This window comes from Camelus dromedarius, chromosome 8 (assembly GCF_036321535.1).
Source record: "Camelus dromedarius isolate mCamDro1 chromosome 8, mCamDro1.pat, whole genome shotgun sequence".
NCBI classification, from domain to species: domain Eukaryota; kingdom Metazoa; phylum Chordata; class Mammalia; order Artiodactyla; family Camelidae; genus Camelus; species Camelus dromedarius.
The window spans coordinates 12,551,853-12,574,078 of record NC_087443.1 but is presented as its reverse complement, the minus strand read 5'-3'; positions in this window follow the sequence as shown (position 1 = coordinate 12,574,078).

Here is a 22,226-nt window from a genome sequence, read left to right as displayed (position 1 = left end):
AAAATTTTATTCTAGTTTCTCAGTGTGTTTCCTAGTGCCGGTTTGAAGTTCCTGCAGTTTTCACTGTAAAACCGAGTTGGAGCTAGTACCTCCCCATATATATGTATGGAGTGTAGTTTGCAACTGAAAAGGAACTTTGTGTTCCCAACAATCTAGTTGAAGGACGGCTTTCACACACACTTATCTCTCAGAACTGAGCATGTGGAGAGACGTTCGTTCATCTAGCACAAAGGGAACTGGTTGCAGGGGAAACTTTACTCTAGTTTCTCAGTGTGTTTCCTAGTTCCGGTTTGAAGTTCCTGCAGTTTTCACTGTAAAACCGAGTTGGAGCTAGTACCTCCCCTTATATATGTATGGAGTGTAGTTTGCAACTGAAAAGGAACTTTGTGTTCCCAACAATCTAGTTGAAGGACGGCTTTCACACACACTTATCCCTCAGAACTGAGCATGTGGAGAGACGTTCGTTCATCTAGCACAAAGGGAACGGGTTGCAGGGGTAACTTTTACTCTAGTTTCTCAGTGTGTTTCCTAGTGCCGGTTTGAAGTTCCTGCAGTTTTCACTGTAAAACCGAGTTGGAGCTAGTACCTCCCCATATATATGTATGGAGTGTAGTTTGCAACTGAAAAGGAACTTTGTGTTCCCAACAATCTAGTTGAAGGACGGCTTTCACACACACTTATCTCTCAGAACTGAGCATGTGGAGAGACGTTCGTTCATCTAGCACAAAGGGAACGGGTTGCAGGGGAAACTTTTACTCTAGTTTCTCAGTGTGTTTCCTGGTGCCGTTTTGAAGTTCCTGCAGTTTTCACTGTAAAACAGAGTTGGAACTAGTACCTCCCAATATATATGTATGGAGTGTAGTTTGCAACTGAAAAGGAACTTTGTGTTCCCAACAATCTAGTTGAAGGACGGCTTTCACACACACTTATCTCTCAGAACTGAGCATGTTGAGAGACGTTCGTTCATCTAGCACAAAGGGAACGGGTTGCAGGGGAAACTTTTACTCTAGTTTCTCAGTGTGTTTCCTAGTGCCGGTTTGAAGTTCCTGCAGTTTTCACTGTAAAACCGAGTTGGAGCTAGTACCTCCCCTTATATATGTATGGAGTGTAGTTTGCAACTGAAAAGGAACTTTGTGTTCCCAACAATCAAGTTGAAGGACGGCTTTCACACACACTTATCCCTCAGAACTGAGCATGTGGAGAGACGTTCGTTCATCTAGCACAAAGGGAACGGGTTGCAGGGGAAACTTTTACTCTAGTTTCTCAGTGTGTTTCCTAGTGCCGGTTTGAAGTTCCTGCAGTTTTCACTGCAAAACAGAGTTGGAGCTAGTACCTCCCAATATATATGTATGGAGTGTAGTTTGCAACTGAAAAGGAACTTTGTGTTCCCAACAATCTAGTTGAAGGACGGTTTTCACACACACTTATCTCTCAGAACTGAGCATGTGGAGAGACGTTCGTTCATCTAGCACAAAGGGAACGGGTTGCAGGGGAAACTTTTACTCTAGTTTCTCAGTGTGTTTCCTAGTGCCGGTTTGAAGTTCCTGCAGTTTTCACTGCAAAACCGAGTTGAAGCTAGTACCTCCCCATAGATATGTATGGAGTGTAGTTTGCAACTGAAAAGGAACTTTGTGTTCCCAACAATCTAGTTGAAGGACGGCTTTCACACACACTTATCTCTCAGAACTGAGCATGTGGAGAGACGTTCGTTCATCTAGCACAAAGGGAACGGGTTGCAGGGGAAACTTTTACTCTAGATTCTCAGTGTGTTTCCTAGTGCCGGTTTGAAGTTCCTGCAGTTTTCACTGTAAAACCGAGTTGGAGCTAGTACCTCCCCATATATATGTATGGAGTGTAGTTTGCAACTGAAAAGGAACTTTGTGTTCCCAACAATCTAGTTGAAGGAAGGCTTTCACACACACTTATCTCTCAGAACTGAGCATGTGGAGAGACGTTCGTTCATCTAGCACAAAGGGAACGGGTTGCAGTGGAAACTTTTACTCTAGATTCTCAGTGTGTTTCCTAGTGCCGGTTTGAAGTTCCTGCAGTTTTCACTGTAAAACCGAGTTGGAGCTAGTACCTCCCCTTATATATGTATGGAGTGTAGTTTGCAACTGAAAAGGAACTTTGTGTTCCCAACAATCTAGTTGAAGGACGGCTTTCACACACACTTATCCCTCAGAACTGAGCATGTGGAGAGACGTTCGTTCATCTAGCACAAAGGGAACGGGTTGCAGGGAAACTTTTACTCTAGTTTCTCAGTGTGTTTCCTAGTGCCGGTTTGAAGTTCCTGCAGTTTTCACTGCAAAACCGAGTTGGAGCTAGTACCTCCCCATATATATGTATGGAGTGTAGTTTGCAACTGAAAAGGAACTTTGTGTTCCAAACAATCTAGTTGAAGGACGGCTTTCACACATACTTATCTCTCAGAACTGAGCATGTGGAGAGACGTTCGTTCATCTAGCACAAAGGGAACGGGTTGCAGGGGAAACTTTTACTCTAGTTTCTCAGTGTGTTTCCTAGTGCCGGTTTGAAGTTCCTGCAGTTTTCACTGTAAAACCGAGTTGGAGCTAGTACCTCCCCATATATATGTATGGAGTGTAGTTTGCAACTGAAAAGGAACTTTGTGTTCCCAACAATCTAGTTGAAGGACGGCTTTCACACACACTTATCTCTCAGAACTGAGCATGTGGAGAGACGTTCGTTCATCTAGCACAAAGGGAAGGGGTTGCAGGGGAAACTTTTACTCTAGTTTCTCAGTGTGTTTCCAGGTGCCGGTTTGAAGTTCCTGCAGTTTTCACTGCAAAACCTAGTTGGAGCTAGTACCTGCCCATATATATGTATGGAGTGTAGTTTGCAATTGAAAAGGAACTTTGTGTTCCCAACAATCTAGTTGAAGGACGGCTTTCACACACAATTATCTCTCAGAACTGAGCATGTGGAGAGACGTTCGTTCATCTAGCACAAAGGGAACGGGTTGCAGGGGAAAATTTTATTCTAGTTTCTCAGTGTGTTTCCTAGTGCCGGTTTGAAGTTCCTGCAGTTTTCACTGTAAAACCGAGTTGGAGCTAGTACCTCCCCATATATATGTATGGAGTGTAGTTTGCAACTGAAAAGGAACTTTGTGTTCCCAACAATCTAGTTGAAGGACGGCTTTCACACACACTTATCTCTCAGAACTGAGCATGTGGAGAGACGTTCGTTCATCTAGCACAAAGGGAACTGGTTGCAGGGGAAACTTTACTCTAGTTTCTCAGTGTGTTTCCTAGTTCCGGTTTGAAGTTCCTGCAGTTTTCACTGTAAAACCGAGTTGGAGCTAGTACCTCCCCTTATATATGTATGGAGTGTAGTTTGCAACTGAAAAGGAACTTTGTGTTCCCAACAATCTAGTTGAAGGACGGCTTTCACACACACTTATCCCTCAGAACTGAGCATGTGGAGAGACGTTCGTTCATCTAGCACAAAGGGAACGGGTTGCAGGGGTAACTTTTACTCTAGTTTCTCAGTGTGTTTCCTAGTGCCGGTTTGAAGTTCCTGCAGTTTTCACTGCAAAACCGAGTTGGAGCTAGTACCTCCCCATATATATGTATGGAGTGTAGTTTGCAACTGAAAAGGAACTTTGTGTTCCCAACAATCTAGTTGAAGGACGGCTTTCACACACACTTATCTCTCAGAACTGAGCATGTGGAGAGACGTTCGTTCATCTAGCACAAAGGGAACGGGTTGCAGGGGAAACTTTTACTCTAGTTTCTCAGTGTGTTTCCTGGTGCCGTTTTGAATTTCCTGCAGTTTTCACTGTAAAACAGAGTTGGAACTAGTACCTCCCCATATATATGTATGGAGTGTAGTTTGCAACTGAAAAGGAACTTTGTGTTCCCAACAATCTAGTTGAAGGACGGCTTTCACACACACTTAACTCTCAGAACTTAGCATGTGGAGAGACGTTCGTTCATCTAGCACAAAGGGAACGGGTTGCAGGGGAAACTTTTACTCTAGTTTCTCAGTGTGTTTCCAGGTGCCGGTTTGAAGTTCCTGCAGTTTTCACTGTAAAACCGAGTTGGAGCTAGTACCTCCCCATATATATGTATGGAGTGTAGTTTGCAACTGAAAAGGAACTTTGTGTTCCCAACAATCTAGTTGAAGTACGGCTTTCACACACAATTATCTCTCAGAACTGAGCATGTGGAGAGACGTTCGTTCATCTAGCACAAAGGGAACGGGTTGCAGGGGAAAATTTTATTCTAGTTTCTCAGTGTGTTTCCTAGTGCCGGTTTGAAGTTCCTGCAGTTTTCACTGTAAAACCGAGTTGGAGCTAGTACCTCCCCATATATATGTATGGAGTGTAGTTTGCAACTGAAAAGGAACTTTGTGTTCCCAACAATCTAGTTGAAGGACGGCTTTCACACACAATTATCTCTCAGAACTGAGCATGTGGAGAGACGTTCGTTCATCTAGCACAAAGAGAACGGGTTGCAGGGGAAAATTTTATTCTAGTTTCTCAGTGTGTTTCCTAGTGCCGATTTGAAGTTCCTGCAGTTTTCACTGTAAAACCGAGTTGGAGCTAGTACCTCCCCATATATATGTATGGAGTGTAGTTTGCAACTGAAAAGGAACTTTGTGTTCCCAACAATCTAGTTGAAGGACGGCTTTCACACACACTTATCTCTCAGAACTGAGCATGTGGAGAGACGTTCGTTCATGTAGCACAAAGGGAACTGGTTGCAGGGGAAACTTTACTCTAGTTTCTCAGTGTGTTTCCTAGTTCCGGTTTGAAGTTCCTGCAGTTTTCACTGTAAAACCGAGTTGGAGCTAGTACCTCCCCTTATATATGTATGGAGTGTAGTTAGCAACTGAAAAGGAACTTTGTGTTCCCAACAATCTAGTTGAAGGACGGCTTTCACACACACATATCTCTCAGAACTGAGCATGTGGAGAGACGTTCGTTCATCTAGCACAAATGGAACGGGTTGCAGGTGAAACTATTACTCTTGTTTCTCAGTGTGTTTCCTAGTGCCGGTTTGAAGTTCCTGCAGTTTTCACTGCAAAACCGAGTTGGAGCTAGTACCTCCCCATATATATTTATGGAGTGTAGTTTGCAACTGAAAAGGAACTTTGTGTTCCCAACAATCTAGTTGAAGGACTGCTTTCACACACACTTATCTCTCAGAACTGAGCATGTGGAGAGACGTTCGTTCATCTAGCACAAAGGGAACGGGTTGCAGGGGAAACTTTTACTCTAGTTTCTCAGTGTGTTTCCTAGTGCCGGTTTGAAGTTCCTGCAGTTTTCACTGCAAAACCGAGTTGGAGCTAGTACCTCCCCATATATATGTATGGAGTGTAGTTTGCAACTGAAAAGGAACTTTGTGTTCCCAACAATCTAGTTGAAGGACGGCTTTCACACACACTTATCTCTCAGAACTGAGCATGTGGAGAGACGTTCGTTCATCTAGCACAAAGGGAACGGGTTGCAGGGGAAACTTTTACTCTAGTTTCTCTGTGTGTTTCCTAGTGCCGGTTTGAAGTTCCTGCAGTTTTCACTGCAAAACCGAGTTGGAGCTTGTACCTCCCCATATATATGTATGGAGTGTAGTTTGCAACTGAAAAGGAACTTTGTGTTCCCAGCAATCAAGTTGAAGGACGGCTTTCACACACAATTATCTCTCAGAACTGAGCATGTGGAGAGACGTTTGTTCATCTAGCACAAAGGGAACGGGTTGCAGGGGAAACTTTTACTCTAGTTTCTCAGTGTGTTTCCAGGTGCCGGTTTGAAGTTCCTGCAGTTTTCACTGCAAAACCGAGTTGGAGCTAGTACCTCCCCATATATATGTATGGAGTGTAGTTTGCAACTGAAAAGGAACTGTGTTCCCAACAATCTAGTTGAAGGACGGCTTTCACACACACTTATCTCTCAGAACTGAGCATGTGGAGAGACGTTCGTTCATCTAGCACAAAGGGAACGGGTTGCAGGGGAAACTTTTACTCTAGTTTCTCAGTGTGTTTCATAGTGCCGGTTTGAAGTTCCTGCAGTTTTCACTGTAAAACCGAGTTGGAGCTAGTACCTCCCCATATATATGTATGGAGTGTAGTTTGCAACTGAAAAGGAACTTTGTGTTCCCAACATTCTCGTTGAAGGACGGCTTTCACACACACTTATCTCTCAGAACTGAGCATTTGGAGAGACGTTCGTTCATTTAGCTCAAAGGGAACGGGTTGCAGGGGAAACTTTTACTCTAGTTTCTCAGTGTGTTTCCTAGTGCCGGTTTGAAGTTCCTGCAGTTTTCACTGTAAAACCGAGTTGGAGCTAGTACCTCCCCATATATATGTATGGAGTGTAGTTTGCAACTGAAAAGGAACTTTGTGTTCCCAACAATCTAGTTGAAGGACGGCTTTCACACACACTTATCTCTCAGAACTGAGCATGTGGAGAGACTTTCGTTCATGTAGCACAAAGGGAACGGGTTGCAGGGGAAACTTTTACTCTAGTTTCTCAGTGTGTTTCCTAGTGCCGGTTTGAAGTTCCTGCAGTTTTCATTGTAAAACCGAGTTGGAGCTAGTACCTCCCCTTATATATGTATGGAGTGTAGTTTGCAACTGAAAAGGAACTTTGTGTTCCCAACAATGTAGTTGAAGGACGGCTTTCACACACACTTATCCCTCAGAACTGAGCATGTGGAGAGACGTTCGTTCATCTAGCACAAATGGAATGGGTTGCAGGGGAAACTTTTACTCTAGTTTCTCAGTGTGTTTCCTAGTGCCGGTTTGAAGTTCCTGCAGTTTTCACTGCAAAACCGAGTTGGATCTAGTACCTCCCCATATATATGTATGGAGTGTAGTTTGCAACTGAAAAGGAACTTTGTGTTCCCAACAATATAGTTGAAGGACGGCTTTCACACACACTTATCTCTCAGAACTGAGCATGTGGAGAGACGTTCGTTCATCTAGCACAAAGGGAACGGGTTGCAGGGGAAACTTTTACTCTAGTTTCTCAGTGTGTTTCCTAGTGCCGGTTTGAAGTTCCTGCAGTTTTCACTGCAAAACCGAGTTGGAGCTAGTACCTCCCCATAGATATGTATGGAGTGTAGTTTGCAACTGAAAAGGAACTTTGTGTTCCCAACAATCTAGTTGAAGTACGGCTTTCACACACACTTATCTCTCAGAACTGAGCATGTGGAGAGACTTTCGTTCATCTAGCACAAAGGGAACGGGTTGCAGGGGAAACTTTTACTCTAGTTTCTCAGTGTGTTTCCTAGTGCCGGTTTGAAGTTCCTGCAGTTTTCACTGTAAAACCGAGTTGGAGCTAGTACCTCCCCATATATATGTATGGAGTGTAGTTTGCAACTGAAAAGGAACTTTGTGTTCCCAACAATCTAGTTGAAGGACGGCTTTCACACACACTTATCTCTCAGAACTGAGCATGTGGAGAGACGTTCGTTCATCTAGCACAAAGGGAACGGGTTGCAGGGGAAACTTTTACTCTAGTTTCTCAGTGTGTTTCCAGGTGCCGGTTTGAAGTTCCTGCAGTTTTCACTGCAAAACCTAGTTGGAGCTAGTACCTCCCCATATATATGTATGGAGTGTAGTTTGCAACTGAAAAGGAACTTTGTGTTCCCAACAATCTAGTTGAAGGACGGCTTTCACACACACTTATCTCTCAGAACTGAGCATGTGGAGAGACGTTCGTTCATCTAGCACAAAGGGAACGGGTTGCAGGGGAAACTTTTATTCTAGTTTCTCAGTGTGTTTCCTAGTGCCGGTTTGAAGTTCCTGCAGTTTTCACTGTAAAACCGAGTTGGAGCTAGTACCTCCCCATATATATTTATGGAGTGTAGTTTGCAACTGAAAAGGAACTTTGTGTTCCCAACAATCTAGTTGAAGGACGGCTTTCACACACACTTATCTCTCAGAACTGAGCATGTGGAGAGACGTTCGTTCATCTAGCACAAAGGGAACTGGTTGCAGTGGAAACTTTTACTCTAGTTTCTCAGTGTGTTTCCTAGTGCCGGTTTGAAGTTCCTGCAGTTTTCACTGCAAAACCGAGTTGGAGCTAGTACCTCCCCATATATATGTATGGAGTGTAGTTTGCAACTGAAAAGGAACTTTGTGTTCCCAACAATCTTGTTTAAGGACGGCTTTCACACACACTTATCTCTCAGAACTGAGCATGTGGAGAGACGTTCGTTCATCTAGCACAAGGGAACGGGTTGCAGGGGAAACTTTTACTCTAGTTTCTCAGTGTGTTTCCTAGTGCCGGTTTGAAGTTCCTGCAGTTTTCACTGTAAAACAGAGTTGGAGCTAGTATCTCCCCATATATATGTATGGAGTGTAGTTTGCAACTGAAAAGGAACTTTGTGTTCCCAAAAATCTAGTTGAAGGACGGCTTTCACACACACTTATCTCTCAGAACTGAGCATGTGGAGAGACGTTCGTTCATCTAGCACAAAGGGAACGGGTTGCAGGGGAAACTTTTACTCTAGTTTCTCAGTGTGTTTCCAGGTGCCGTTTTGAAGTTCCTGCAGTTTTCACTGCAAAACCTAGTTGGAGCTAGTACCTCCCCATATATATGTATGGAGTGTAGTTTGCAACTGAAAAGGAACTTTGTGTTCCCAACAATCTAGTTGAAGGACGGCTTTCACACACACTTATCTCTCAGAACTGAGCATGTGGAGAGACGTACGTTCATCTAGCACAAAGGAACTGGTTGCAGGGGAAACTTTTACTCTAGTTTCTCAGTGTGTTTCCTAGTGCCGGTTTGAAGTTCCTGCAGTTTACACTGTAAAAACGAGTTGGAGCTAGTACCTCCCCTTATATATGTATGGAGTGTAGTTTGCAACTGAAAAGGAAATTTGTGTTCCCAACAATCTAGTTGAAGGACGGCTTTCACACACAATTATCCCTCAGAACTGAGCATGTGGAGAGACTTTCGTTCATCTAGCAAAAAAGGGAACGGGTTGCAGGGGTAACTTTTACTCTAGTATCTCAGTGTGTTTCCTAGTGCCGGTTTGAAGTTCCTGCAGTTTTCACTGCAAAACCGAGTTGGAGCTAGTACCTCCCCATATATATGTATGGAGTGTAGTTTGCTACTGAAAAGGAACTTTGTGTTCCCAACAATCTAGTTGAAGGACGGCTTTCACACACACTTATCTCTCAGAACTGAGCATGTGGAGAGACGTTCGTTCATCTAGCACAAAGGGAACGGGTTGCAGGGGAAACTTTTACTCTAGTTTCTCAGTGTGTTTCCTAGTGCCGGTTTGAAGTTCCTGCAGTTTTCACTGCAAAACCGAGTTGGAGCTAGTACCACCCCATATATATGTATGGAGTGTAGTTTGCAACTGAAAAGGAACTTTGTGTTCCCAACAATCTAGTTGAAGGACGGCTTTCACACACACTTATCTCTCAGAACTGAGCATGTGGAGAGACGTTCGTTCATCTAGCACAAAGGGAACGGGTTGCAGGGGAAACTTTTACTCTAGTTTCTCAGTGTGTTTCCTAGTGCTTGTTTGAAGTTCCTGCAGTTTTCACTGCAAAACCGAGTTGGAGTTAGTACCTCCCCATATATATGTATGGAGTGTAGTTTGCAAATGAAAAGGAACTTTGTGTTCCCAACAATCTAGTTGAAGGACGGCTTTCACACACACTTATCTCTCAGAACTGAGCATGAGGAGAGACGTTCGTTCATCTGGCACAAAGGAACGGGTCGCAGGGGAAACTTTTACTCTAGTTTGTCAGTGTGTTTCCTAGTGCCGGTTTGATGTTCCTGAAGTTTTCACTGCAATACCGAGTTGGAGGTAGTACCTCCCCATATATATGTATGGAGTGTAGTTTGCAACTGAAAAGGAACTTTGTGTTCCCAACAATCTAGTTGAAGGACGGCTTTCACACACATTTATCTCTCAGAACTGAGCATGTGGAGAGACGTTCGTTCATCTAGCACAAAGGGAACGGGTTGCAGGGAAACTTTTACTCTAGTTTCTCTGTGTGTTTCCTAGTGCCGGTTTGAAGTTCCTGCAGTTTTCACTGCAAAACCGAGTTGGAGCCAGTACCTCCCCATATATATGTATGGAGTGTAGTTTGCAACTGAAAAGGAACTTTGTGTTCCCAGCAATCTAGTTGAAGGACGGCTTTCACACACACTTATCTCTCAGAACTGAGCATGTGGAGAGACGTTCGTTCATCTAGCACAAAGGGAACGGGTTGCAGGGGAAACTTTTACTCTAGTTTCTCAGTGTGTTTCCAGGTGCCGGTTTGAAGTTCCTGCAGTTTTCACTGCAAAACCGAGTTGGAGCTAGTACCTCCCCATATATATGTATGGAGTGTAGTTTGCAACTGAAAAGGAACTTTGTGTTCCCAACAATCTAGTTGAAGGACGGCTTTCACACACCCTTATCTCTCAGAACTGAGCATGTGGAGAGACGTTCGTTCATCTAGCACAAAGGGAACGGGTTGCAGGGGAAACTTTTACTCTAGTTTCTCAGAGTGTTTCCTAGTGCCGGTTTGAAGTTCCTGCAGTTTTCACTGCAAAACCGAGTTGGAGCTAGTACCTCCCCATATATATGTATGGAGTGTAGTTTGCAACTGAAAAGGAACTTTGTGTTCCCAACAATCTAGTTGAAGGACGGCTTTCACACACACTTATCTCTCAGAACTGAGCATGAGGAGAGAGGTTCGTTCATCTGGCACAAAGGGAACGGGTCGCTGTGGAAACTTTTACTCTAGTTTCTCAGTGTGTTTCCTAGTGCCGGTTTGATGTTCCTGAAGTTTTCACTGCAAAACCGAGTTGGAGCTAGTACCTCCCCATATATATGTATGGAGTGTAGTTTGCAACTGAAAAGGAACTTTGTGTTCCCAACAATCTAGTTGAAGGACGGCTTTCACACACACTTATCTCTCAGAACTGAGCATGTGGAGAGACGTTCGTTCAACTAGGCCAAAGGGAACGGGTTGCAGGGGAAACTATTACTCTAGTTTCTCAGTGTGTTTCCTAGTGCCGGTTTGAAGTTCCTGCAGTTTTCACTGTAAAACCGAGTTGGAGCTAGTACCTCCCCATATATATGTATGGAGTGTAGTTTGCAACTGAAAAGGAACTTTGTGTTCCCAACAATCTAGTTGAAGGTCGGCTATCACACACACTTATCTCTCAGAACAGAGCATGTGGAGAGACGTTCGTTCATCTAGCACAAAGGGATCGGGTTGCAGGGGAAACTTTTACTCTAGTTTCTCAGTGTGTTTCCTAGTGCCGGTTTGAAGTTCCTGCAGTTTTCACTGCAAAACCGAGTTGGAGCTAGTACCTCCCCATATATATGTATGGAGTGTAGTTTGCAACTGAAAAGGAACTTTGTGTTCCCAACAATCTAGTTTAAGGACGGCTTTCACACACACTTATCTCTCAGAACTGAGCATGTGGAGAGACGTTCGTTCATCTAGCACAAAGGGAACGGGTTGCAGGGGAAACTTTTACTCTAGTTTCTCAGTGTGTTTCCTAGTGCCGGTTTGAAGTTCCTGCAGTTTTCACTGTAAAACAGAGTTGGAGCTAGTATCTCCCCATATATATGTATGGAGTGTAGTTTGCAACTGAAAAGGAACTTTGTGCTCCCAACAATCTAGTTGAAGGACGGCTTTCACACACACTTATCTCTCAGAACTGAGCATGTGGAGAGACGTTCGTTCATCTAGCACAAAGGGAACGTGTTGCAGGGGAAACTTTTACTCTAGTATCTCAGTGTGTTTCCAGGTGCCGTTTTGAAGTTCCTGCAGTTTACACTGCAAAACCTAGTTGGAGTTAATACCTACCCATATATATGTATGGAGTGTAGTTTGCAACTGAAAAGGAACTTTGTGTTCCCAACAATCTAGTTGAAGGACGGCTTTCACACACACTTATCTCTCAGAACTGAGCATGTGGAGAGACGTTCGTTCATCTAGCACAAAGGGAACGTGTTGCAGGGGAAACTTTTATTCTAGATTCTCAGTGTGTTTCCTAGTGCCGGTTTGAAGTTCCTGCAGTTTTCACTGTAAAACCGAGTTGGAGCTAGTACCTCCCCATATATATGTATGGAGTGTAGTTTGCAACTGAAAAGGAACTTTGTGTTCCCAACAATCTAGTTGAAGGACGGCTTTCACACACACTTATCTCTCAGAACTGACCATGTGGAGAGACGTTCGTTCATCTAGCACAAAGGGAACGGGTTGCAGGGGAAACTTTTACTCTAGTTTCTCAGTGTGTTTCCTAGTGCCGGTTTGATGTTCCTGCAGTTTTCACTGTAAAAACGAGTTGGAGCTAGTACCTTCCCTTATATATGTATGGAGTGTAGTTTGCAACTGAAAAGGAACTTTGTGTTCCCAACAATCTAGTTGAAGGACGGCTTTCACACACACTTATCCCTCAGAAGTGAGCATGTGGAGAGACGTTCGTTCATCTAGCAAAAAAGGGAACGGGTTGCAGGGGTAACTTTTACTCTAGATTCTCAGTGTGTTTCCTAGTGCCGGTTTGAAGTTCCTGCAGTTTTCACTGCAAAACCGAGTTGGAGCTAGTACCTCCCCATATATATGTATGGAGTGTAGTTTGCAACTGAAAAGGAACTTTGTGTTCCCAACAATTTAGTTGAAGGACGGCTTTCACACACACTTATCTCTCAGAACTGAGCATGTGGAGAGACGTTCGTTCATCTAGCACAAAGGGAACGGGTTGCAGGGGAAACTTTTACTCTAGTTTCTCAGTGTGTTTCCTAGTGCCGGTTTGAAGTTCCTGCAGTTTTCACTGCAAAACCGAGTTGGAGCTAGTACCTCCCCATATATATGTATGGAGTGTAGTTTGCAACTGAAAAGGAACTTTGTGTTCCCAACAATCTAGTTGAAGGACGGCTTTCACACACACTTATCTCTCAGAACTGAGCATGTGGAGAGACGTTCGTTCATCTAGCACAAAGGGAACGGGTTGCAGGGGAAACTTTTACTCTAGTTTCTCAGTGTGTTTCCTAGTGCTTGTTTGAAGTTCCTGCAGTTTTCACTGCAAAACCGAGTTGGAGTTAGTACCTCCCCATATATATGTATGGAGTGTAGTTTGCAAATGAAAAGGAATTTTGTGTTCCCAACAATCTAGTTGAAGGACGGCTTTCACACACACTTATCTCTCAGAAATGAGCATGAGGAGAGACGTTCGTTCATCTGGCACAAAGGGAACGGGTCGCAGGGGAAATTTTTACTCTAGTTTGTCAGTGTGTTTCCTAGTGCCGGTTTGATGTTCCTGAAGTTTTCACTGCAATACCGAGTTGGAGCTAGTACCTCCCCATATATATGTATGGAGTGTAGTTTGCAACTGAAAAGGAACTTTGTGTTCCCAACAATCTAGTTGAAGGACGGCTTTCACACACACTTATCTCTCAGAACTGAGCATGTGGAGAGACGTTCGTTCATCTAGCAGAAAGGGAACGGGTTGCACTGGAAACTATTACTCTAGTTTCTCAGTGTGTTTCCCAATGCCGGTTTGAAGTTCCTGCAGTTTTCACTGTAAATCCGAGTTGGAGCTAGTACCTCCCCATATATATGAATGGAGTGTAGTTTGCAACTGAAAAGGAACTTTGTGTTCCCAGCAATCTAGTTGAAGGACGACTTTCACACACACTTATCTCTCATAACTGAGCATGTGGAGAGACGTTCGTTCATCTAGCACAAAGGGAACGGTTTGCAGGGGAAACTTTTACTCTAGTTTCTCAGTGTGTTTCCAGGTGCCGGTTTGAAGTTCCTGCAGTTTTCACTGCAAAACCGAGTTGGAGCTAGTACCTCCCCATATATATGTATGGAGTGTAGTTTGCAAATGAAAAGGAACTTTGTGTTCCCAACAATCTAGTTGAAGGACGGCTTTCACACACACTTATCTCTCAGAACTGAGCATGTGGAGAGACGTTCGTTCATCTAGCACAAAGGGAACGGGTTGCAGGGGAAACTTTTACTCTAGTTTCTCAGTGTGTTTCCTAGTGCCGGTTTGAAGTTCCTGCAGTTTTCACTGTAAAACCGAGTTGGAGCTACTACCTCCCCATATATATGTATGGAGTGTAGTTTGCAACTGAAAAGGAACTTTGTGTTCCCAACAATCTAGTTGAAGGACGGCTTTCACACACACTTATCTCTCAGAACTGAGCATGTGGAGAGACGTTCGTTCATCTAGCAGAAAGGGAACGGGTTGCACTGGAAACTATTACTCTAGTTTCTCAGTTTGTTTAATAGTGCCGGTTTGAAGTTCCTGCACTTTTCACTGTAAAACCGAGTTGGAGCTAGTACCTCCCCTTATATATGTATGGAGTGTAGTTTGCAAATGAAAAGGAACTTTGTGTTCACAACAATCTATTTGAAGGACGGCTTTCACACACACTTATCTCTCAGAACTGAGCATGTGGAGAGACATTCGTTCATGTAGCACAAAGGGAACGGGTTGCAGGGGAAACTTTTACTCTAGTTTCTCAGTGTGTTTCCTAGTGCCGGTTTGAATTTCCTGCAGTTTTCACTGTAAAACCGAGTTGGAGCTAGTACCTCCCCTTATATATGTATGGAGTGTAGTTTGCAACTGAAAAGGAACTTTGTGTTCCCAACAATCTAGTTGAAGGACGGCTTTCACACACACTTATCCCTCAGAACTGAGCATGTGGAGAGACGTTCGTTCATCTAGCAAAAAGGGAACGGATTGCAGGGGAAATTTTTACTCTAGTTTCTCAGTGTGTTTCCTAGTGCCGGTTTGAAATTCCTGCAGTTTTCACTGCAAAACAGAGTTGGAGCTAGTACCTCCCCATATATATGTATGGAGTGTAGATTGCAACTGAAAAGGAACTTTGTGTTCACAACAATCTAGTTGAAGGACGGCTTTCACACACACTTATCTCTCAGAACTGAGCATGTGGAGAGACGTTCGTTCATCTAGCACAAAGGGAACGGGTTGCAGGGGAAACTTTTACTCTAGTTTCTCAGTGTGTTTCCTAGTGCCGGTTTGAAGTTCCTGCAGTTTTCACTGTAAAACCGAGTTGGAGCTAGTACCTCCCCATATATATGTATGGAGTGTAGTTTGCAACTGAAAAGGAACTTTGTGTTCCCAACAATCTAGTTGAAGGACGGCTTTCACACACACTTATCTCTCAAACTGAGCATGTGGAGAGACGATCGTTCATCTAGCACAAAGGGAACGGATTGCAGGGGAAACTTTTACTCTAGTTTCTCTGTGTGTTTCCTAGTGCCGGTTTGAAGTTCCTGCAGTTTTCACTGTAAAACCGAGTTGGAGCTAGTACCTCCCCATATATATGTATGGAGTGTAGTTTGCAACTGAAAAGGAACTTTGTGTTCCCAACAATCTAGTTGAAGGACGGCTTTCACACACACTTATCTCTCAGAACTGAGCATGTGGAGAGACGTTCGTTCATCTAGCACAAATGGAACGGGTTGCAGGGGAAAATTTTACTCTAGTTTCTCAGTGTGTTTCCAGGTGCCGGTTTGAAGTTCCTGCAGTTTTCACTGCAAAACCGAGTTGGAGCTAGTACCTCCCCATATATATGTATGGAGTGTAGTTTGCAACTGAAAAGGAACTTTGTGTTCCCAACAATCTAGTTGAAGGACGGCTTTCACACACACTTATCTCTCAGAACTGAGCATGTGGAGAGACGTTCGTTCATCTAGCACAAATGGAACGGGTTGCAGGGGAAACTTTTACTCTAGTTTCTCAGTGTGTTTCCTAGTGCCGGTTTGAATTTCCTGCAGTTTTCACTGTAAAACCGAGTTGGAGCTAGTACCTCCCCATATATATGTATGGAGTGTAGTTTGCAAACTAAAAGGAACTTTGTGTTCCCAACAATCTAGTTGAAGGACGGCTTTCACACACACTTATCTTTCAGAACTGAGCATGTGGAGAGACGTTCGTTCATGTAGCACAAATGGAACGGGTTGCAGGGGAAACTTTTACTCTAGTTTCTCAGGGTGTTTCCTAGTGCCGGTTTGAAGTTCCTGCAGTTTTCACTGTAAAACTGAGTTGGAGCTAGTACCTCCTCTTATATATGTATGGAGTGTAGTTTGCAACTGAAAAGGAACTTTGTGTTCCCAGCAATCTAGTAGAAGGACGGATTTCACACACACTTATCCCTCAGAACTGAGCATGTGGAGAGACGTTCGTTCATCTAGCACAAAGGGAACGGGTTGCAGGGGAAACTTTTACTCTAGTTTCTCAGTGTGTTTCCTAGTGCCGGTTTGAAGTTCCTGCAGTTTTCACTGCAAAACCGAGTTGGAGCTAGTACCTCCCCATATATATGTATGGAGTGTAGTTTGGAACTGAAAAGGAACTTTGTGTTCCCAACAATCTAGTTGAAGGACGGCTTTCACACACACTTATCTCTCAGAACTGAGCATGTGGAGAGACGTTCGTTCATCTAGCACAAAGTGAACGGGTTGCAGGGGAAAGTTTTTCTCTAGTTTCTCAGTGTGTTTCCTAGTGCCGGTTTGAAGTTCCTGCAGTTTTCACTATAAAACCGAGTTGGAGCTAGTACCTCCCCATATATATGTATGGAGTGTAGTTTGCAACTGAAAAGGAACTTTGTGTTCCCAACAATCTAGTTGAAGTTCGGCTTTCACACACAATTATCTCTCAGAACTGAGCATGTGTAGAGACGTTCGTTCATCTAGCACAAATGGAACGGGTTGCAGGGGAAACTTTTACTCTAGTTTCTCAGTGTGTTTCCTAGTGCCGGTTTGAAGTTCCTGCAGTTTTCACTGTAAAACCGAGTTGGAGCTAGTACCTCCCCATATATATGTATGGAGTGTAGTTTGCAACTGAAAAGGAACTTTGGGTTCCCAACAATCTAGTTGAAGGACGGCTTTCACACACACATATCTCTCAGAACTGAGCATGTGGAGAGACGTTCGTTCATGTAGCACAACGGGAACGGGTTGCAGGGGAAACTTTTACTCTAGTTTCTCAGTGTGTTTCCTAGTGCCGGTTTGAAGTTCCTGCAGTTTTCACTGCAAAACCGAGTTGGAGCTAGTACTTCCCCATATATATGTATGGAGTGTAGTTTGCAACTGAAAAGGAACTTTGTGTTCCCAACAATCTAGTTGAAGGACGGCTTTCACACACACTTATCTCTCAGAACTGAGCATGTGGAGAGACGTTCGTTCATCTAGCACAAAGGGAACGGGTTGCAGGGGAAACTTATACTCTAGTTTCTCAGTGTGTTTCCTAGTGCCGGTTTGAAGTTCCTGCAGTTTTCACTGCAAAACCGAGTTGGAGCTAGTACCTCCCCATATATATGTATGGAGTGTAGTTTGCAACTGAAAAGGAACTTTGTGTTCCCAACAATCTAGTTGAAGGACGGCTTTCACACACACTTATCTCTCAGAACTGAGCATGTGGAGAGACGTTCGTTCATGTAGCACAAAGGGAAAGGTTTGCAGGGGAAACTTTTACTCTAGTTTCTCAGTGTGTTTCCTAGTGCCGGATTCATGTTCCTGAAATTTTCACTGCAAAACTGAGTTGGAGCTAGTACCTCCCCATATATATGTATGGAGTGTAGTTTGCAACTGAAAAGGAACTTTGTGTTCCCAACAATCTAGTTGAAGGACGGCTTTCACACACACTTATCTCTCAGAACTGAGCATGTGGAGAGACGTTCGTTCATCTAGCACAAATGGAACGGGTTGCAGGGGAAACTTTTACTCTAGTTTCTCAGTGTGTTTCCTAGTGCCGGTTTGAAGTTCCTGCAGTTTTCACTGTAAAACCGAGTTGGAGCTAGTACCTCCCCATATATATGTAAGGAGTGTAGTTTGCAACTCAAAAGTAACTTTGTGTTCCCAACAATCTAGTTGAAGGACGGCTTTCACACACACTTATCTCTCAGAACTGAGCATGTGGAGAGACGTTCGTTCATCTAGCACAAAGGGAACGGGTTGCAGGGGAAAATTTTACTCTAGTTTCTCAGTGTGTTTCCTAGTGCCGGTTTGAAGTTCCTGCAGTTTTCACTGTAAAACCGAGTTGGAGCTAGTACCTCCCCATATAAATTTATGGAGTGTAGTTTGCAACTGAAAAGGAAGTTTGTGTTCCCAACAATCTAGTTGAAGGACGGCTTTCACACACACTTATCTCTCAGAACTGAGCATGTGGAGAGACGTTCGTTCATCTAGCACAAAGGGAGCGGGTTGCAGGGGAAACTTTTACTCTAGTTTCTCAGTGTGTTTCCTAGTGCCGGTCTGAAGTTCCTGCAGTTTTCACTGTAAAACAGAGTTGGAGCTAGTACCTCCCCATATATATGTATGGATTGTAGTTTGCAACTGAAAAGGAACTTTGTGTTCAAAACAATCTAGTTGAAGGACGGCTTTCACACACACTTATCTCTCAGAACTGAGCATGTGGAGAGACGTTCGTTCATCTAGCACAAAGGGAACGGGTTGCAGGGGAAACTTTTACTCTAGTTTCTCAGTGTGTTTCCTAGTGCCGGTGTGAAGTTCCTGCAGTTTTCACTGTAAAACCGAGTTGGAGCTAGACCCTCCCCATATATATGTATGGAATGTAGTTTGCAACTGAAAAGGAACTTTGTGTTCCCAACAATCTAGTTGAAGGACGGCTTTCACACACACTTATCTCTCAGAACTGAGCAGGTGGAGAGACGTTCGTTCATCTAGCACATAGGGAACGGGTTGCAGGGGAAACTTTTACTCTAGTTTCTCAGTGTGTTTCCTAGTGCCGGTTTGAAGTTCCTGCAGTTTTCACTGCAAAACCGAGTTGGAGCTATTACCTCCCCATATATATGTATGGAGTGTAGTTTGCCACTGAAAAGGAACTTTGTGTTCCCAACAATCTAGTTGAAGGACGGCTTTCACACACACTTATCTCTCAGAACTGAGCATGTGGAGAGACGTTCGTTCATCTAGCACAAAGGGAACGGGTTGCAGGGGAAACTTTTACTCTAGTTTCTCAGTGTGTTTCCAGGTGCCGGTTTGAAGTTCCTGCAGTTTTCACTGCAAAACCGAGTTGGAGCTAGTACCTCCCCATATATATGTATGGAGTGTAGTTTGCAACTGAAAAGGAACTTTGTGTTCCCAACAATCTAGTTGAAGGACGGCTTTCACACACACTTATCTCTCAGAACTGAGCATGTGGAGAGACATTCGTTCATCTAGCACAAAGGGAACGGGTTGCAGGGGAAACTTTTACTCTAGTTTCTCAGTGTGTTTCCTAGTGCCGGATTGAAGTTCCTGCAGTTTTCACTGTAAAACCGAGTTGGAGCTAGTACCTCCCCATAAATATGTATGGAGTGTAGTTTGCAACTGAAAAGGAACTTTGTGTTCCCAAAAATCTATTTGAAGGGCGGCTTTCACACACACTTATCTCTCAGAACTGAGCATGTGGAGAGACGTTCGTTCATCTAGCACAAATGGAACGGGTTGCAGGGGAAACTTTTACTCTAGTTTCTCAGTGTGTTTCCTAGTGCCGGTGTGAAGTTCCTGCAGTTTTCACTGTAAAACCGAGTTGGAGCTAGTACCTCCCCATATAAATTTATGGAGTGTAGTTTGCAACTGAAAAGGAAGTTTGTGTTCCCAACAATCTAGTTGAAGGACGGCTTTCACACGCACTTATCTCTCAGAACTGAGCATGTGGAGAGACGTTCGTTCATCTAGCACAAAGGGAGCGGGTTGCAGGGGAAACTTTTACTCTAGTTTCTCAGTGTGTTTCCTAGTGCTGGTCTGAAGTTCCTGCAGTTTTCACTGTAAAACCGAGTTGGAGCTAGTACCTCCCCATATATATGTATGGATTGTAGTTTGCAACTGAAAAGGAACTTTGTGTTCAAAACAATCTAGTTGAAGGACGGCTTTCACACACACTTATCTCTCAGAACTGAGCATGTGGAGAGACGTTCGTTCATCTAGCACAAAGGGAACGGGTTGCAGGGGAAACTTTTACTCTAGTTTCTCAGTGTGTTTCCTAGTGCCGGTGTGAAGTTCCTGCAGTTTCCACTGTAAAACCGAGTTGGAGCTAGACCCTCCCCATATATATTTATGGAGTGTAGTTTGCAACTGAAAAGGAACTTTGTGTTCCCAACAATCTAGTTGATGGACGGGTTTCACACACACTTATCTCTCAGAACTGAGCAGGTGGAGAGACGTTCGTTCATCTAGCACAAAGGGAACGGGTTGCAGGGGAAACTTTTACTCTAGTTTCTCAGTGTGTTTCCTAGTGCCGGTTTGAAGTTCCTGCAGTTTTCACTGCAAAACCGAGTTGGAGCTAGTACTTCCCCATATATATGTATGGAGTGTAGTTTGCCACTGAAAAGGAACTTTGTGTTCCCAACAATCTAGTTGAAGGACGGCTTTCACACACACTTATCTCTCAGAACTGAGCATGTGGAGAGACGTTCGTTCATCTAGCACAAAGGGAACGGTTTGCAGGGGAAACTTTTACTCTAGTTTCTCAGTGTGTTTCCTAGTGCCGGTGTGAAGTTCCTGCAGTTTTCACTGTAAAAACCGAGTTGGAGCTAGTACCTTCCCATATATATGTATGGAGTGTAGTTTGCAACTGAAAAGGAACTTTGTGTTCCCAACAATCTAGTTGAAGGACGGCTTTCACACACACTTATCTCTCAGAACTGAGCATGTGGAGAGACGTTCGTTCATGTAGCACAAAGGGAACGGGTTGCAGGGGAAACTTTTACTCTAGTTTCTCAGTGTGTTTCCTAGTGCCGGTTTGAAGTTCCTGCAGTTTTCACTGTAAAACCGAGTTGGAGCTAGTACCTCCCCATATATATGTATGGAGTGTAGTTTGCAACTGAAAAGGAACTTTGTGTTCCCAACAATCTAGTTGAAGGACGGCTTTCACACACACTTATCCCTCAGAACTGAGCATGTGGAGAGACGTTCGTTCATCTAGCACAAAGGGAACGGGTTGCAGGGGAATCTTTTACTCTAGTTTCTCAGTGTGTTTCCTAGTGCCGGTTTGAAGTTCCTGCAGTTTTCACTGTAAAACCGAGTTGGAGCTAGTACCTCCCCATATATATGTATGGAGTGTAGTTTGCAACTGAAAAGGAACTTTGTGTTCCCAACAATCTAGTTGAAGGACGGCTTTCACACACACTTATCTCTCAGAACTGAGCATGTGGAGAGACGTTCGTTCATCTAGCACAAAGGGAAACGGGTTGCAGGGGAAACTTTTACTCTAGTTTCTCAGTGTGTTTCCTAGTGCCGGTTTGAAGTTCCTGCAGTTTTCACTGTAAAACCGAGTTGGAGCTAGTACCTCCCCATATATATGTATGGAGTGTAGTTTGCAAATGAAAAGGAATTTTGTGTTCCCAACAATCTAGTTGAAGGACGGCTTTCACACACACATATCTCTCAGAACTGAGCATGTGGAGAGACGTTCGTTCACCTAGCACAAAGGGAACGGGTTGCAGGGGAAACTTTTACTCTAGTTTCTCAGTTTGTTTCCAAGTGCCGGTTTGATGTTCCTGCAGTTTTCACTGTAAAACCGAGTTGGAGCTAGTACCTCCCCATATATATGTATGGAGTGTAGTTTGCAACTGAAAAGGAACTTTGTGTTCCCAACAATCTAGTTGAAGGACGGCTTTCACACACACTTATCTCTCAGAACTGAGCATGTGGAGAGACGTTCGTTCATCTAGCACAAAGGGAACGGGTTGCAGGGGAAACTTTTACTCTAGTTTCTCAGTGTGTTTCCTAGTGCCGGTTTGAATTTCCTGCAGTTTTCACTGTAAAACCGATTTGGAGCTAGTACCTCCCCATATATATGTATGGAGTGTAGTTTGCAACTGAAAAGGAACTTTGTGTTCCCAACAATCTAGTTGAAGGACGGCTTTCACACACACTTATCTCTCAGAACTGAGCATGTGGAGAGACGTTCGTTCATCTAGCACAAAGGGAACGGGTTGCAGGGGAAACTTTTACTCTAGTTTCTCAGTGTGTTTCCTAGTGCCGGTTTGAAGTTCCTGCAGTTTTCACTGCAAAACCTCGTTGGAGCTAGTACCTCCCCATATATATGTATGGAGTGTAGTTTGCAACTGAAAAGGAACTTTGTGTTCCCAACAATCTAGTTGAAGGACGGCTTTCACACACATTTATCTCTCAGAACTGAGCATGTGGAGAGACGTTCGTTCATGTAGCACAAAGGGAACGGGTTGCAGGGGAAACTTTTACTCTAGATTCTCAGTGTGTTTCCTAGTGCCGGTTTGAATTTCCTGCAGATTTCACTGTAAAAC